The sequence below is a fragment of the Plectrocnemia conspersa genome, unplaced genomic scaffold (assembly GCF_051122295.1).
Source record: "Plectrocnemia conspersa isolate PC_06_02 unplaced genomic scaffold, ASM5112229v1 ptg000005l, whole genome shotgun sequence".
In the NCBI taxonomy this organism is placed as follows: domain Eukaryota; kingdom Metazoa; phylum Arthropoda; class Insecta; order Trichoptera; family Polycentropodidae; genus Plectrocnemia; species Plectrocnemia conspersa.
This window is the reverse complement of record NW_028277169.1, coordinates 29,550,335-29,568,432: the sequence shown is the minus strand read 5'-3', so window position 1 is coordinate 29,568,432 and position 18,098 is coordinate 29,550,335. Positions and strand designations below refer to the sequence as shown.

Below are 18,098 nucleotides of genomic sequence, written 5' to 3'. Positions count from 1 at the left end.
TCGAAAATAAAACATCATATATGTTATATCTTAATTAAATTTTATCAGTTACATTTTATGAAATTCAAAAAAAAAATAACCATCATACCTTATTAAATTTAGTAAAATGTATTTTATGCGGCATGATAAAATAATAATTATAAAATAATAAGTAAACTAGCCATTTAGATATCTTGATGTTTTATATTTTTTTTTTAAATAAAAAAAAAAACATTTTTTGTGAAAAATAATATAATATTCATTGACTACAACAGTTTAATTATCAATTATTTTAAGCTTTACAGCTAAACATGTTTTATTTGAGTAAAAAAGCAATTTATCGAAATATATTACAAATATTTGAACAATGGTGTCAATCGTTGACTAATACCTGAAAGACATGGGTTTAAATCCCAAATGTTTTTCAATTTTTATCGCGTCTGGGAGATCAGAATTTGTGATTATTATATAATTAAAATTTTGATTTATTATTACTAGGGATTCCAATCCCGGGCCAAAATTTTGATCCCGGGATTTCGGTATTGCATTTAGTCGATCCCGGGATCCCGGGACCAGTCCCGGGATAATTTTCATGTTATTTTATCGATAAAAATAATTTAAAATGAATAATACAATATATTTTTACATCTGTTTTTTATAACGTACAATGTATAAAGTACGTATAATTTTAGTCTTGGACTTAAAATAGAAAATAATATAATAAAAAAAAAAAAGGGAAGGTTATATATTTATTTGAGAAGAAAAAAATGAACTTTTGTCAAAGAATGTACATAGGTATGTACATTCATAGACACAATTAATTAAAAACATTATTTTGAATAGAACTCACGAAGTTACATCAAAGCATCAAGTGTTTTATCATTTAGCCTTGATCTGATTTTGGTTCCTAAGCAGCCTGCTGCTGAAAAAGCACTTTAGACTCACAGCCTCAAAGATTCACAGATGACACGTGCAACTCGCGCAAGTTTGTACACGAAATATAACGATGTTGTCAATAATAATTCGATTGTGCTTGATAAATCAACCAATCCGAAAAATTCGGGATTATGTTTTATAATCCCGGGACTCATCGGGTATTGAAAATCGTTCGGGATCCCGGGATCCCGGGATTCGGGATCCCGGGATTGGAATCCCTAATTATTACAGATAAGGTTTTCCTAATTTTTCCTGAACTTGCGAATGAATATCGTAAAGATTAATGAAATCGAGCTAGATCAAACCTTTCTCTAAAGATTAGCCACTTCAGCTCATAGAGAATATCATATACATGTGTATAAGAAACAAATATGACATTAAATTCCGGTACAATAAAATATTGTTTTTAAATCACTAAAACACATTACGATCCGTTCACTCGTTTTTGCGTGATAGCGAAAAATCTTGTAATAAAAGTTCATAATTAATAAAATAATGTCACAGATTTATAAATTGTAATTTCTAGTTTGTTGTTTCTATACTATCTTTTATTAGCTATAAAGTATGTCTATCCAGTGGTAATGCATTGAGCCAAGGCACGTCTTGCAACGAAAGATTCACAGAAAGTAATTATTTTTTTTAAATAATAAAAATGCAGGCTGAAATGTCGCAAGTTCTACTTTAAACTAATTTTTAAAAATTACTTTTTTTTTTTTTTTTTGGTAAAAAAATACAATAGATATTTTTGGGCTACAAAAATTGATTATACTATCATATAATGAAATAAAACTGAGAATCAAAAGAGTAGTCTATATCATCTATATTCTATACTATAAAACAGAGAATACATGTGTATTCTGTTACAGAAACTCCTCATAAACGTGATAAACAGTATCGACGTGACATTTGCACATTTCATTCCAGCTTTCAACTTTCAACTTAAACGTTGAAAATAGCACAGTTGAGCTGAACAGCAACGTGCTGTCGACCGATTACGTGCTACTGCAATTTGGCATAAATATTGTATATAACTAAGTATTAAAATTAATTTGTTATAGCAGGATGAATAAAATACAATAAATAATTGATTAGTTTGAAGCAGGGTAATAGAGAACAACTCATTGGGCCTCAAACATTTAGTCCTAAATAAGCGAAATTTAAAATAAATTAAAATACTATGATTTTTTAAAAATATTAAATTTCTTCTTAAGCAAGCAATTATAATAAGTCATGAAAATAATGTGCATAATACATATAAACTATAATAAAGGGGGGGGGGGAGACAAAAGTTCCAAAAAGTATTTTTTTATTATTTCCATTTCATTAAGATTCATAGTATTTCATCAATTGATTTGCATTTTTCTGGTCAAATTCAAAGCCTATCTAGCGTTAATTTTAAGACTTATATAACAACAAATGATAATCAAATGAAGCATATCTAAACAGAATTTAGACCAATAGGAGAGAACAAAAAACAATTGTTGCTTCTCAGAAGTCTAAAATCCACGTCAAAAGTAATAAAATCGTGGCGGTACAGTTGCAGTGGGAACGCTCGGTAACTTTTGACGTAAATTTTTGATTTCTAAGAAGCAATAATTGTTTTTGCGCCCTCTTATTGACCAAAATTCAGTATAAATATACTTTGACTAATACCCTCATATCAAAAGTCCGTATTAATATCAGTAAGGATAACTACCACATGTCCAATTAAGCGGAATCGACTGTATAATATATTATCTATGGAGTTTTTAACTCAAAGACAAGCAGAACGTCACAAAATAAACCTATTTGAATTGTGATACTGAATGATGATGCTATTTATGAGATCTTTCCATCTATTTTTACAGTTTACAGAGCGCTGAAAATTCAAGAGTTAATTTTATGCACGACTGGCCATTGTTTTTTAATTATAAAAAAATCATATTTTTAAACTATTTTTATCTAAGCATTTTTTTATAATCAATTATATGTACACTGGCAAAACTATAGTCATTTTATTTTAGGCATATTGCATTTTTTAATAGTAAAAGCTTTTCAAAATCATGAAACCGTGCTATGAATGCTATAGAATATATGTAAAATTATTTTGATTAACTTTAGCGATTTTCATTGAGTAACACATAAGCAGATCTTAACAATAATGTTACAATGACGCATATTTGAGTCATTGGCCTGTAAAGTGTTAACAATGCAGACTGCCTTTTGGGTAAGTCTATGAAAATCAGTGTTGCTAGGGAAAATGCAGGGATATTCCATGCTGCGCAGAATCGTTCCATATCAGCGCATTATACACAATCGACACGGAATAAAACAAAGAAGCACGCTCATATCTTAAAGCGTGCGTTTATTATTAACCAATCTGAATGCGTGGGAAGACGAGCGCTTTTAACTCGGACAGATCTGCTCCATGTATATGTGTGTGGAGTCGAGAATTCGAAATACCGCTTTGTTTGGAAATAATATTGCGCGTCCTGGTGTGATGTTAATCGATTGCGATTCGACGTTAGTTTTAGTTTTCAGTCCGAAAGCTTGCCGCTCAGTCTCGCAATGTGTCAAACAGTAAAACTGCCGCGAAACGGACCCCTCCCGGGGGATCGACAAAAGCTAGAGGCTTTGTGCGTTTGATTTATATGTACTACTGCTACTGGAAAACGCTATACGGCAAGGGCGGAAAGCGTAAAAACTAATCTAGCGTGCGGCCGGTGGTAGATCAACAAAGTGGTATTTTCGCATATATTGAATGAAATAGACAGTTTGGAAATTTGTTTGTCAAAATAACACATAAATTATTTGAACCACCAACAACCAAGGTTCGGAATATTTTATTCACGCTATGCTCATGAGAAATTAAGGTTACAGTCGTTGTTATATCTGGCAAGGATTTCTGGGAATGTCGATGAAGAGACAATAGCAGAATATGAGAACTTAATTAAGTTTACAAATGTTGAGAATTGTATGGTTTCTCAGTCAAACAATAACGTTATTGAATTATTTGCACAACAATAAATTTCGAGAGAGAAAAGCAGTAGGAAAAGTTAACGAACGGATAGAACGAAATATTTTGATGAAATCGTATTTTCTAGATTTTTTTAAAAAATATTCTGTTGTAACCTGGCAGGCATGTCTAATGCGTTATAACGGGATTAATCAGTACCAAATAAGTAAGTCAATCAGACACGAATATTTACAAATTAATATAAACCATCAGACTGAAATTCTGTGAAATTTACATAGTGTATTATAATTTAGAATTAATAAATGTTACTTTGCAACTGAAGCCATTTTTTTCTAATAGCGCATTTTTATAAATAAAAAATCAAGTCTGTTGCGGGGACCTGAACACATGGCTTCTGGGTTATTAGTCCACTTTCCCATATAACGCTGTTCCGGTCTTCATCCTAATATAGGTGAAAAATAAGCGACCAACTTGCGACTAGAGATTGCAATAATACCGGTATTATCGAGAGTAACTATCGTCGTCTTCATGTTTTTTTATAAAATATAATAAACAAGCAGGTCAAAATTAAATTTAAGTTACTGACATTCATATCTGTGTATGTCTGATTTTGCATATTTTGTGTTTTAAACAATAAGACGCTTTCAAACAATCTTCCTTTCATTCAGGTACTTCTAAAAATATGTTATATGCTAATCCTGTTGTCTATGAGTATTAATAAAAATCAATAAGACGATTTTGTACAAAAATGTATTTGTCCAATTTATTTTTTCACTTCCATTCATTTACTACAGTGTCGAAAAAAATAGTTTTGAACAACAAATCGTAACTGAACAATTTTTGTTCAGTTATGATTTTCGAAAGAACTTTATGAATAATAAATGCGTAGAAAATTGTAAATTTTAATTTTTTTACTCGTGTTAAAAGTAACTTAAATTAAATTTTAGCTGTAAATGTTTATGTAAATATTATTAAATAGGTGAATACGTAAAAACTGCATAACATATGTTGATCCCTTACAATGAGCATTATTTTATTCTCCACTTCTGCTTTCAAGCAATATGGGAATCATAATTTTTGTAGTTCTAAGCCATGGAAATATCATTTTCAGTATTGCAATACATAGATTTTGTTAAATCCATTGAGCGGTATCGCCGTACATGTACGGCGGTCAAACTTTTACTATTTTAAGGTATCCCGGAAAGTTATATATTTACATATATAACTGAAGAAATAATTAATAAAATTAATTAAATGACAGTTTTTGTAATTTGATTTAACGTAAATGATTTTTTATAAATAATAATGTCAATAAATTATAGAGTACGAAATAAATGAACATAAAAAATATTTCATATTAATTTAATAAAAAATATTAAAAGCCTCTGAACTAATAAAAAAAAATACACAAAAGCCGAATAATATATAAAAAATGCGTAAAATAAATAAACAAAATTTAATAACAGAAAAGTGTTTAAATAAGTTATTAAAACATACTAATAGAAAAAAAGAGTAAAAAAATCAAAGCAATTACACGTTGGGAATCACAGATTTTTTTATAAATGCGATATAAAATAATAATAAATAAATAACAACAAAAATAAGTAAAATTAACTCACTCCCAGATGTATGCTAACAAATTTAAAATGTGTATAAATTACCTTAATACTTAAAGGGTTAAGAAGGTGAAGGAAAAAGACGCTAAATAACCCCCTCTCTTCAAATGAGATCAGAGATCGGAGAACAGAACAATTTTTTATGGAAAAGCACAATTGATTACGGCGTTAGGAGTGCGGACCATGAATCAAATGTCATATTTTTGCCAAATCCTCAAAAGGAGGTAGAAGCAAACGTCATTATTTACTATTTCTAATCTTTATACAATTAAGATCTTCTTAAATTTATGATATATTTAATATATCTCATTAAATTGCTTAGTAGTATGCTGGAGACCATTAATAGTTTAGAGCCAGTTTATCCGACCGCGGCTGTCACTCGCGACAGCCTAAGTAGGAGGTCGGGCCCAATTTCAGTCCGGGCAGTGTGCTGAAACAAAGCTTAACTACGTAAGAGACGTAGTTTCTAATGGATCAAAGCTAAGCATTATGCAACTTATGGAGGCTGGTTGTCCAAGGTACTAGACTTTTTTGTTCACCAATGCAATATCATGTCATCAAAAACCGTTATTTTCATTAATATATTTATATAAATTTAGTAAACTTTTTAACGCATGGTAGTTAGGTATGTACTTCTACCGAAAATCGCATAGATTTCTCAACAAGATAATAGTAATATTAAGAAGATCGAAGATCTTAATATGATACTAAATGACTCAAGTCAACACATAATTATCATTAATCAACGTTTCCTCAGGACAATAATAAATGAATGCTATAACAAAATATTATCTTTTTAATAGTTAGTAACGGATGACATAGCTAAATTGGCATAAATTAGAAACGCTGACCTATCATTATTTATCAACATAGTAACACCAAGATAATATATAGTAACACCTCGCCGTTAATGGATTTAGTCGTCTATATTTTGTCGTCGTCTTGATTTACCTATTCACAAACACATCGAAAGCACTCGAAAGGTGTAAAGGTAAACATGTGCCTTACTACCATATATAACAGGGAAGAGATATCCAGGTGGTCTTATTAGATAATAAATCAAGATTTGAGCTTCTAAACAAACGGGCGTCCTTCTTCCATCCCTCTACTATATTAAACGGTTCGCATTAAGCGGTTGTAATGCCGGGGTGCGGCGCTCGCAGAAGGGCGCCATAAATTTGTCGGCCAATTTTTTCGAGTGTAATAGAAAATGTCACCAGCAAAGCTCATATCACACTAGCATAGAACGGTTCGTTACCGAGATGGGAATACTCTCGCGAAATTATATTCGCAAGTTGAATAAAAAATATGTACATCTAAATAAAAACTCACACGTATTTATGATAATGGCGATTTGCTCATTACCATGCGCGAGCGGCAGACTCTCCAGTTACAATTTCAGACGTACTCACCTTTAACGAGAAAAGAAATATATCGCATTAGTAAAGGAAATAATAATATGTTCATGTATGTATGTATACTTAATGATAAAAAGGGAGTTTTATCGTCAAATTTATGGATGCGTTAAGAATATGGCGCAGACTTTCCAAATGTGGGTCGTATTTTATATTACATAATAATATATGACCCATGATGTATGGAAATGGCGTGAAAAAATTTGCGTCAAACGAATACGCTTCTGAATGTAATTATTGTCGTTTATTCATGATATAGTATGGCGAGAAAAAAACCTGGAATCAACAGTATTCTACGGAAATATACTAATCTAAAATCTATAAATAAATAACAATAATAATTGTGTTCCACGCTGCGAGAGATTTAATAGTAAGAATTGCGATAAAAGTGTGTGAATAATTAACCTAGAAATACATGCATAAAATATAGCTTTCATAGTATTTTTTTTAATACAATTGTTACTAAGTTACGATTACGTATATATTAATATATTATAATGCACGTTTATTTTAATTGTATGTAAATTTTAGCACAGTGTTAATAGCAAAAAGATGATCTTTAAAATAACATTCATTGTATACAATAAAAATTAACATAACTTCTCTATGTTACACTCTATTATTATTTTATATGTAGAAATGTTATCAAACATTTATATAAAGGCCATCATTGCACATGAACCTTTCTTTTACTGAATTTACAAAACGATTTTTTGCCCCGGAACACGCGAAAGCAATCCGAAATATCAAGACAAAATATCTGCAGATTCAAATTTAATATAGAGAGATGCAGAACTTTTTAATCAGACATCGATTTTAATTTTAATTTTCGTTTCTTTATTTTAATTAGCCACATATCCAGTGAAACGTTGAAAAGTTCCTAGGTCGCATTATTTTATAATACGTTTTGGTGACGTCAACTTGCCGCCAAGATCATCAGATTTAAACCCGAAACGTTGGAGCGCATAAAAACCAACATCCGCCAAGTTATAGCAGAGAGACCGCCCGAAATGTAGGAAAAATTATAGAATATTACATCAAAAGGAACGGCTGCTGCAAAATGTTGAGAAGCGGTCTTTTAATTGTTATTATTTTTCATAATTAATGAAATTTGTTGTTTTTTTTTTTAAATTCAACGCGACCGTTCTCCAAATAAGATAACGACGTTTCTTGGAACGAAATTTTAAAATCGTTTTTTGGAACCACTTTAATACTGCCTTTCGTGATTAAAATTTTCAGAAAAATATATTCACTTGTTTATGTGTTTTCAAAAAAAAATATACTCCTCAGAGGCGCCAGGAATATCGAGTGGGTCGTCAGCAGAGCAAAATAGATAGCTCACTTTTTTAATACTTTGCATTGAATGCCTTTTAATATACAAACGAGGCTCTCCACCGAGACTGCAGCCTAGAAAATTGCCAAGCACAGATTAGGTTTCTCCTTAGAAAATCAACTAGGAGTCCACGTAACTTAATTTACACGCCCCGCCGACTCCCAACAGCTCCTAGCAGCGACGCCAAGGGTTGCTGCCCCCCGATAACGTGCTCTTTAAACCCCAGCAGATTTAATTTTATTTGCGATATATGTACATATATAATGTCATTCTAAATATTGTAACAACAATTTCGTTATTACTTAAAGATAATTAAAATAATCCCTTTAGCATGTGTAATTACCTAGAAATGGAGTGTGAGATTTTAATGAATAAAAATCAAGTGAGATTGAATAAAATACAAAACTCTGGCGAAGACGAGGATCACTTGCACTGAGAAATAAATTACCTGCCAGATCTAATAAGTTACGTACGATCGGAACAGAGCAAATTTATATTATCAAATAGTTAATTACCAATCTATGTCGTCGGATTACCGATAACTAATTCACGTCATCATCACATTAATTACTAATTAATGTCGGTTCAATTTCGTAATAACTAAATTGTACAATTGTCATATTAATTTTCGATGAACAGGCTCAAATTATGCCTCATCTTATCAGTCAGTATTCAACAACCATATTTTTAACATTTTGTTATAAATAATCATCAGAAATTGACTGCATCTATTGAAAATTTTCAAGTCGTCGTATCTTATGATTTCACAATTGTTTCAGTAAGTTGACTTTAAAATTAATTTACTCCACGCCATTTCAATGTTGGAGAGAATTATTGAAACAAACCTGTTTGTCATCGTGCGTGATTTGAGATGACAATAATTTATTCGCGGCGCTAGTGTTTTATTCATCCAAGTCCGGATACTTTCTTGGCGTACTTATGCGTAACATATTGTAGAAAACTTCGTAATTATACGAAGCAACTAAAGAATTTCCATAACTAACGCGGTGCTCGTTTGTGAATGTACAAGACAATGGATCGGAGCGTCGCTTCTGAGGGTATTATTTAAAATCCCACAACAATAATCGTGGATATATATATACAAACGTTAAACTCTCCTCAAACGCCGCGTATTGAGTCTTACGCAAGACGTGTATGTAAATGTTTTCTCGAAGCATATTCAAGAAAAAGCCTATTTCTCTGTGCGGGTGGCGCGACGCCCCCGTCGCGAGTCGGGAGCGCACGCGGCATTACCATGGAAATGGAAGAATAAATAACTTTTAAAAAAAAAGAAAAACGCGAAAAATATAAATCATAGTGGGTGGTATAGTAGTCTATCGAATGCGGTTTCTCTCTCTCGCTTCCAGTCAATAGGGAGCACGTTTGTGCAAACAGACATCGGCGTCCCGCAAACACGGAAACGTGACAGATATCAATATAAATTGAAATAGACCAAACAATAATAATATCAGGCAAGAGGAGTCTTTGTGTTCGATATCGATAGAGGGTATGAAATTGAGTACGGGAGCACGATCGGGATCGCGTTTGACTAATAGAGGGATTTTTTGGGTCTTTTTCCGTAACATTTATTACTACCGATAAGGGTTAGAAAACAAATACAAGGTGTCTAAGTCGCAGACTCTAACGGAGATACGATAATGTGTACCTCAAAGATGAATCGGTTGATACAGAATAAATAAAATGAAAGTATATATCAATGATCTAAAATTAAACTTTAGGGACACTTTTTTATACATAAAATAATGTACTATACATAAACTTACACGCAGTTTATTTTCTTATAGTTTCATTTTAAGATAAAATGATTATTATTTTCTGTGTGATCTCACGTATGTTCAAAATATTTAACGGTCGTTCCAAAACAATAAAAAATGGGCGAGCACTAAGCCTCTCTCAGGCTGACCATGTGTATAAAAAAGGATACACAGCACCTAAATCTATTAATACTATTCGATACGGTACATTAAGAACAATAACAAGCGAGTCACCGATTATTGATAGATAGTAAAACCAGCCGCTTCCGTTTTTATGTAAATTCTGATCCAGCTTGAAGCCCATAATCTAGAGTTCAACTCGCTTCAGAGATGACTGAATCCTTCGGAAGACACAATAGGACATTAACATAAGTATACAACGTTAACGTGACTCAATTTGCTCTACAATATTAATTATAAAATAAATACTTAAAGACACATAGACCCTAGATTACAATTATAGATTTTTAACCTTTACCGGACAAAAACTTTCCTCTTATTGAATCCACTGCGGTACAATTTATTTAAACACAAAAATTAGGCTTCGTATCTATTATTTATATATAATTTATTTAAGGTATACCCTGTAACCGTTCCAGATATGTGGAGCAATGCCTGAAAAAAAAACACCCAAGAATCCAATGACAAAAAAACGAACGTTTCGCTCTATCCTTGTAAATAGTATTAGTTAATTGTTCACTATAGTAATTCATACAACACCAATGGTTCTCAATATATTTTTAATCTCACAGAATATATTGTTTTTTTTACTACTTTGATATGTATATGAAACACCAAATATATGTATGTGTGTACATTACAATAACATTATATATTTTAAAGATATGATTTTGAATTACGTCTCCTTATTTTTTTCACCAGTTTTTTCTACATAATATAGGAATTTTAATAGTACATATTTGTAAAGCCACGCCTAGTCCATATCGTGACAATTTTATTGTCATTGATCAGAATAAAATTTAGAGACGCCATTTGAATTGTAGTTTCAAAGAGGGGGGGGGGGGCAAAAATTGATCAGTCAGTGGTATTTTTTTTAATATTTTAATTTTATTTAGATTCATAGTGTTCCATTAAATGACATTTTTCTGGCCAAATTGATTGCGATTTAAAAAAGTTGGAGCACTTAAAAACCAACATCTGACATTTAATTGATATTATTTTTTTTAATTATTTAAATTCATTAAATTTTCGATTAATTTAAAAAAATCGAAGTTATCTTTTAATTTGTTTTTTTTTTTAATCTGAAACTAAAGTTGGACCATCATTTATATATGATATCCTTTAGCATGCATAACGTATTGCGAAAAATCTATCGTACAACTGAAGGACTACTCTCGATTAAATTAAAGCCTTCAGCCTAATTTATAGACACCATAATAGGACACAAAATAATAAATAAATGTTAATTGATTTGTCAAAATCAACTTCACGCTTTCATAATATGCCATCCAAATATTGAGTTGAATTAAAAACAGTAATTTAATTTATTTAAAGAAAATATGTGCTGGCTGCACAGAATGGAAAATTTTTTTTCTAAAATTCATCAATAGTTTAACAATTTTACGAAAATTTTTAGAAATTTGATAACTAATTTCACTATAAATGTCACTATGCGCGATAATATTAATCATTAATCACAATATTCATTTTTAAGATTAGGAAAATCTAGGAAAACTTAATCTGTGAAAATCGATCGGGATTAAAGTTATATAATAATCACTCATTCCTATGTCTTTCAGACACGATAAAAATTAAAAATATACCAAAATTTATTATGGAAATTGAACCCAGGATTATCATGTATTAATCATCCTATACCACTAGTCTATCGTGCTGGTTATTATAATAAAACAAGGCATAGTATCGTTTTTTGTTAAAAAAGTAACATATAATTAAAATGTAACTAAGCAATTTTAAAACAACTTTCAACCACTGCTAATTATTAAAATTTCTGACCGTTTAATTAAAATAAAATAAAAATAAAAAAACAATTAAATTTATTTTTATTAGTCATAAGCAGCGAAATCACCGTTTAATTTTGCATAAAACTCAGGTTATACAATATTATTTTCGTGAAAAAATATTTTGTATAGTGTAAATAATTTACAAAAGATCCCACAAAAAAATAAATAGTCTAATTTTGGTGTAGTCTATTTTAAGAATATTTCATATAATTCAAATATGATACTGTAACTAAAAAAAATGTATTCATAAATAAAATGTTATAGAGATACGGAGAACGTCAAATTCGTCTTAGTCGTGACATTCTGTCATCCTTAAAAATCCACAACTTTTCACAGAAAACTTGTACGCCTCATAAATCGCGTAGAACAAACAGACTTTTGAATACCATAGTTATAAATATACTCCATTTATTATACGACAACAAAAACATCCTTCACTTCATAAAATACCATTACGTCGTAGGTAAACTAAGACAAATTCATAAAATATCTATAGTAACTCCTGTCAAAATATTACACGAAGTAATTAATTTATTTATTAGTATTATAATGAGTATTTCTATTGAGCCTTTGCATAACGAAATATTACATTGAATCGATCAATAATGCTAAGCCACGTGTCGCAAGAATGGCTCGAGATAAAATCAGGTCTCGAAATTGGATAATTTCCCCCGCTTCATCCAGAACAGCGTATTCCGATTACCGTTAGTTCGAAACCATTAAAATTCGGCGTATATCAATATTAAAAATCTCAATAAAAACCACACTCTCAACAATAATAAATCGTATGAATAAATCACGCACGTTTGTGCCATATTTTCAGATAGACCATTGAATGATTTACAAATCCAATTTGTATCGGTCTCTACGGCAAATTAGTGACGAAATTCCTTGCAGCCCACGAAAGCTCTCGAATGCGAAAAGGTTTTACCAGAATTAAATTATTTGAGATCCGCCCTTTCGTTTCGGACGTTAATAACGAAAGTTGAGAAATCGTCGCCGGAATCCACAATGCCGATTGGTAAAAGCTACGAAAAGGGTGGACGAGTTCAAAATCCCGGTTTGATAAACGTCTAAAAATAAAGGTCGTTCATTGCGTACTTTTAAAAGGATTAAAACGTAATAACGCTAATCTTTGCAAACGCGATGACAATAATTAATTTAGGGGTATAAAATCAATGCTGGAATTCTCACATTTTCGTGTTTGAGTAACCCAAGAAACTTGGTAGGATTAAATGAGTTTGTTTATAATTGAATTTAGAAAATATTTAATAATAAAAAAAAATATGAATATTTTGTCTACCTAAAAAATATGACTGCAAAGGGTTAATTTAGAGATCATTCTAATGACCATTTCGAACAAATAAAAAATAAACCAACTCGTCTTGAAAGTAAGGCCTTAATGGCAACATTTCTCTAACCACCTATTGGCACATATGTTCTGAGATGTTAATTATTTTTGGAAAAAAAATAATCTTTATGTGGAAAGGATGCGCTACAAACAATGCATTCTACCAGGCGCACCCCTTTGTTAACGAGTGATCACTTTTAAGGCGTGAACAGATATCGTGGGTGTGTCTAAGAAGCGATGCAATTGTCACGCTAACATTCCCATTTGCGTTTCGCCAGAGCTTCCTCCAAGTACCAGCTATATAAAACATGTCACTGCTATAAAAAAGATGTAATAAACTACGACTCACGAACCGAACCCGGCCCATACAAAAAATCATGTTTGGCAAAAATCAGTTTAGGGCAATTGATCTTCAAATATGAATTTAAACCAATAAATAGATTATATACATGCGGTCCAAGGTTGCGCTGGATCTAGCCCGAAGCCTTTTGAACTCAACGCGCTTGAAGTGTTATTTAAATCAGCGGTTCCCAACCTGTGATACGCGGAAAATAATCAGTAATGGCGGACATAAAAAGTTTTAAAAAAATCAGTCATAAAAATATCATTTAAACTATTGTATTTTTCCTAAATGTAATTTTTCAGAAAAGCTCCATGACGATCTTTAATGTTAATGATAAAATTGAAAGTATGATTAAGAAATTAGATTTTTGGAAACAGTGTATCAAAAACAATCAACCGGAAGTATTCGAAACTCTACAACTTTTTTGGATGAAAATAAGGTTAGCTTGTCTCAAGATTTACGAAAACATATAATAGTTCATTTAACAGGATTAAAATCGTTTTTCGTGGAGTATTTTCCAAGACTCGAAAATAAAGATAATAATTGGATTTCAAACCCCTTCTATGCAGAAAATTTAGAAAAAGCTTCATCGTTATCAATAAAAGATAAAGAAAATTTAATAGACTTATCAAGTGACAAAACTATACAAGTAAAATTCGAACGAAAAAATCTAATTAATTTTTGGTTAAACATCGATAAAGAATATGAAGAACTTTCTGAAAAAGCTCTCAAATTTTTATTACCGTTCACTAGTATGAAATTAGTAGAAAGAGCTTTTTCTTCATATGTTTTTTTAAAAAATAAGTATCGAAACAAATTAGACGCAGGTGTAGATTTAAGGGTATATCCACATCTTTTGAACCAAATTGAAAAAAATTATGTTCTTCAAAACAAGCACAAGGATCTCATTAAATTTATTTTGCTTATATTATTGTGCTTATATTTTCGTAAAATTTGTTTAAAAATTAAACTTATAACTTGATAACAATGTATTATAATCGCAACACTTTCATAACTATTATTTTCGATTATAAATAGAAAATTTCGGTAATAAAAATATTTTTAAATACAATTTCATTAATATTATTTAAATTAAAACCAAAATTTCTGCTGCTGTAAATTTGTAAAAATAAAAGTCAAAATTGTCTCGTTTTCATCAGAAGAATTTTTACATTTACCGTATTTAATTAATTTTATATACATATATTAATATAAATATCGGTAATTTTTGGGAAAAAAAATTGCCTGCGGCGCATTTCATTTTTTTTTTTATACAAAGAATTTAATTCTATGTATTTTTTTTTATAAAAATTAGTTGTTAAAAAAATACTTCTTTAAATGTCCTGGTTTTAAATTTCGACGAGAAATGAGCTTCGGCACCTTTTATTAAAAAAAAACATTATGATATGTAAAGTTCAAATGTCTCATTGTTTTCAGAAAAAAATAAAACCTTTGGTATTTTTTTTTAAACTTAAATAAATTGAGTTCTGGGAAATATAGTCACCCTATAAAATTAATAATGCAAATAGAATAACAAATTTCTCGAAATATAATCATTTTTACGAAGTGGTACAATTAAGCGTGATGTACTACCAAGTGGTACGCGAGCCAAAAAGGTTGGGAAACGCTGATTTAAATGTAATAAGCGAAGCACATCAATTAACGACGGTCCATCACCAATATATTATTGCTCATTGTCGGTGGTAAAAAGTAATGTGTTGCGAGCTGATTATTTTAATTGAAGACAAACGGTTTACAACACCCGTTCAAGCAGCTTGAGTTAAATTTAATTTAATATAAAAAAACATATTATTTTTAGTATTGATTTTAGCATTAATAAAATAAGTAAAACTAAAATGGAAAATATACATAATTAGCGTTTTATTAAAATAGACTGAAAAATAAAGCAATATGTTTTCTATGCAAATAAACTTTATTTTTAAAGTCAAAGAAAGATGCATCTGTATGCAGATGATACAGTACAACTAACGCCCAGCTCTCTAGTCCTGTTTTCACACTTAATTATAATGGTTCAAGGGTTACAATTTTCTTCGCCCAAGAAGTCAAAGCTAAGCACAGTATTGATAAATCGAATTTATTGCGACACAAAGCGCTCGAGGTGCAACGACAAAGGCTCAAGTTTCCGTTATTCAATAAGCAGGAGGTCAGATCGATAGAGAGACGCGACACTCCGGAGAAAATTAAGACTTAAGACGCTTACATAGTTTACATCCTTTAATTCCCTCGCCGGGAAAGCGAAGGCCTTCCGGGCGACCGCCTAGATAACATTGTAACCGCACGTTTAAATCCAAGATATTTGTATTCAAATTTAACTACAGCCAATCCGAGCGAAATACGTATAACAACCATTTTCTAAGCTGCACACACACATACAACCATAGAAATTATTCAAAAGCGACGACGCTGCGACGCGGTATAATATAAACGTAACAAATAGCTGAGATTAATTTAAGTAGACTTAATAATACAAAGGTGCGATATGACGAATGAACGTTTTGAACTAAATGCGCTTGGAGTGTTATTTAAATGTAATAAGCGAAGCACATAAATTAACAGCGGTCCAAAACGGAACATCGCCGATATATTATTGCTCATTGTGGTGGTGAAAAGTGGAGTGTTTTGCGAGCGGATTATCTTAATTGAAGATATGATATATGTTGGCCAGAACAGCAGTAATCCTGTAGCTGTGGATGTTAGTTTAATTAGAAAATAATGAGACTTATTCAGAAAATTTGATGCCCAAACAGAAGGATAGAATTTCCGAACAGATTAATACAAAAAGTGTTACATGACAACTATGAACAATAATGTGTCTTTGTTTTGAGTAAAATATTTTATTTAAATGTACAAAGGCAAGTAATCACAGCGTAAAATAATACCTGAATGCTACCGGATGGATTGTTTAAAAATTATTAATTTTAAGTTACCCCAACATATTGTTTACACGGTGCTTTCATTGAAAAACAAACCGATGTGGTATCCGATAAAAGTATCCTTCTCAATAACATATCATAAACAAACGTTCACGGGTGAAAAAACAACATAATCATGTGTGTTCTCTTCAACAGATTTTTTATTTTTTGGGTCAATAAAATTTAACACCGGTACAATTCATTAGCTTATAAATAGTAATCATAAATAATATTTATTTTCATATAATTTGCCCAATTTTAAAGATAAATTAAAAATACCCTTATAAATATTTTTTTATTATTATTTAATTAGTATGGTTTTTATTCTATACTAATTAAAACAATACTCCTACTGAGGAATATTGGGTTTTTTCAATACGCAGATTTAATATTACTATATTTTATATTAAATGTATACGTAGAAACCAAACTCAAGTTTGGCTGCATATTTAATTGTCGCAGTTTACATCATAATTTAGCTGTCGAGCCTTTAATATAATTTCCGCCTAGATAATGTTTTGGTTAAATGAACAATGCTATTTTTATAACATTATAAGAAATGCTTATTTTATTTGTGTATGTAAATAAAAATAGATCGTACATTTTTATTCATTAAATGAAAGCAATATTGATTACCTTATTATTCTTAGGTAATATAAGCAGAATAAAGAGAATAATAGATACAAAAAAAGCTAAGCATAATAAATGCATTTTTTCATGATAGAATTGTAAAGTATTTTTTTAATGAATTATGCATGATGAAGATCCTTCATTGTAAAACCGGAAAGCATGCGCCCCATTCGCGTGTACGACCTTTTTTGAAGGGTGAGAATTTAATATACACATCTTAAAAAACACTAGTAAAATATAAGTGAATAGGATTCATTCCGAATAGAATTTTTAATACGTCTTCGTTTTTTTAACTCTCAAATTAAATTAACATTGGTCTGTTAAAGCACAAGTAATAAAAATATATTTAATAAAAAAATCAATTAACGTATCGTTTGCAAGCACACAAAAAACGCAGCAAAATTCCTGTGCCGCTACTCCAGATATATCTATTTTAAAAAGTAACATTTACTATTGAACTACTAAAAACCATATGTACGTCTTCGTAAAATTATTTTATGCCTTGCAATATGTACAAAAAATAAATATTTTTTAGAACAGATCTTTATAATTATGGATTAAATCAGCGGTTTCCAACCTGGGAGGCGCGCCTCCCAGGGGAGGCGCGGACTATTGCCAGGGGAGGCGCCAACATTTTTTAATGAATTATTTTTTATACCATAATATCTACAAATGAATAAAACTTGATATATTAACGTAACAGTGAAAATTCAGTGCATGAATGTTCATTTTTTTACATTCACATATATTTAATTCCTATTAAAAAAATTATCTGGAGCGGAGAAATTTAAAAATGGCGCGTTTGCAAACGCTCTGTTTCGGTAATACACAAAACGACCGCTAGTT

At 30.6% G+C, this 18,098-nt stretch overlaps 1 protein-coding gene across 4 annotated transcripts in view; it reads right to left on the bottom strand.

Moving 5' to 3' along the window:
* The window catches only part of sm (heterogeneous nuclear ribonucleoprotein L), a 407,921-nt gene that overhangs the window by 264,947 nt on the left and 124,876 nt on the right, over nucleotides 1–18,098 (bottom strand). The window lies entirely within an intron of this gene.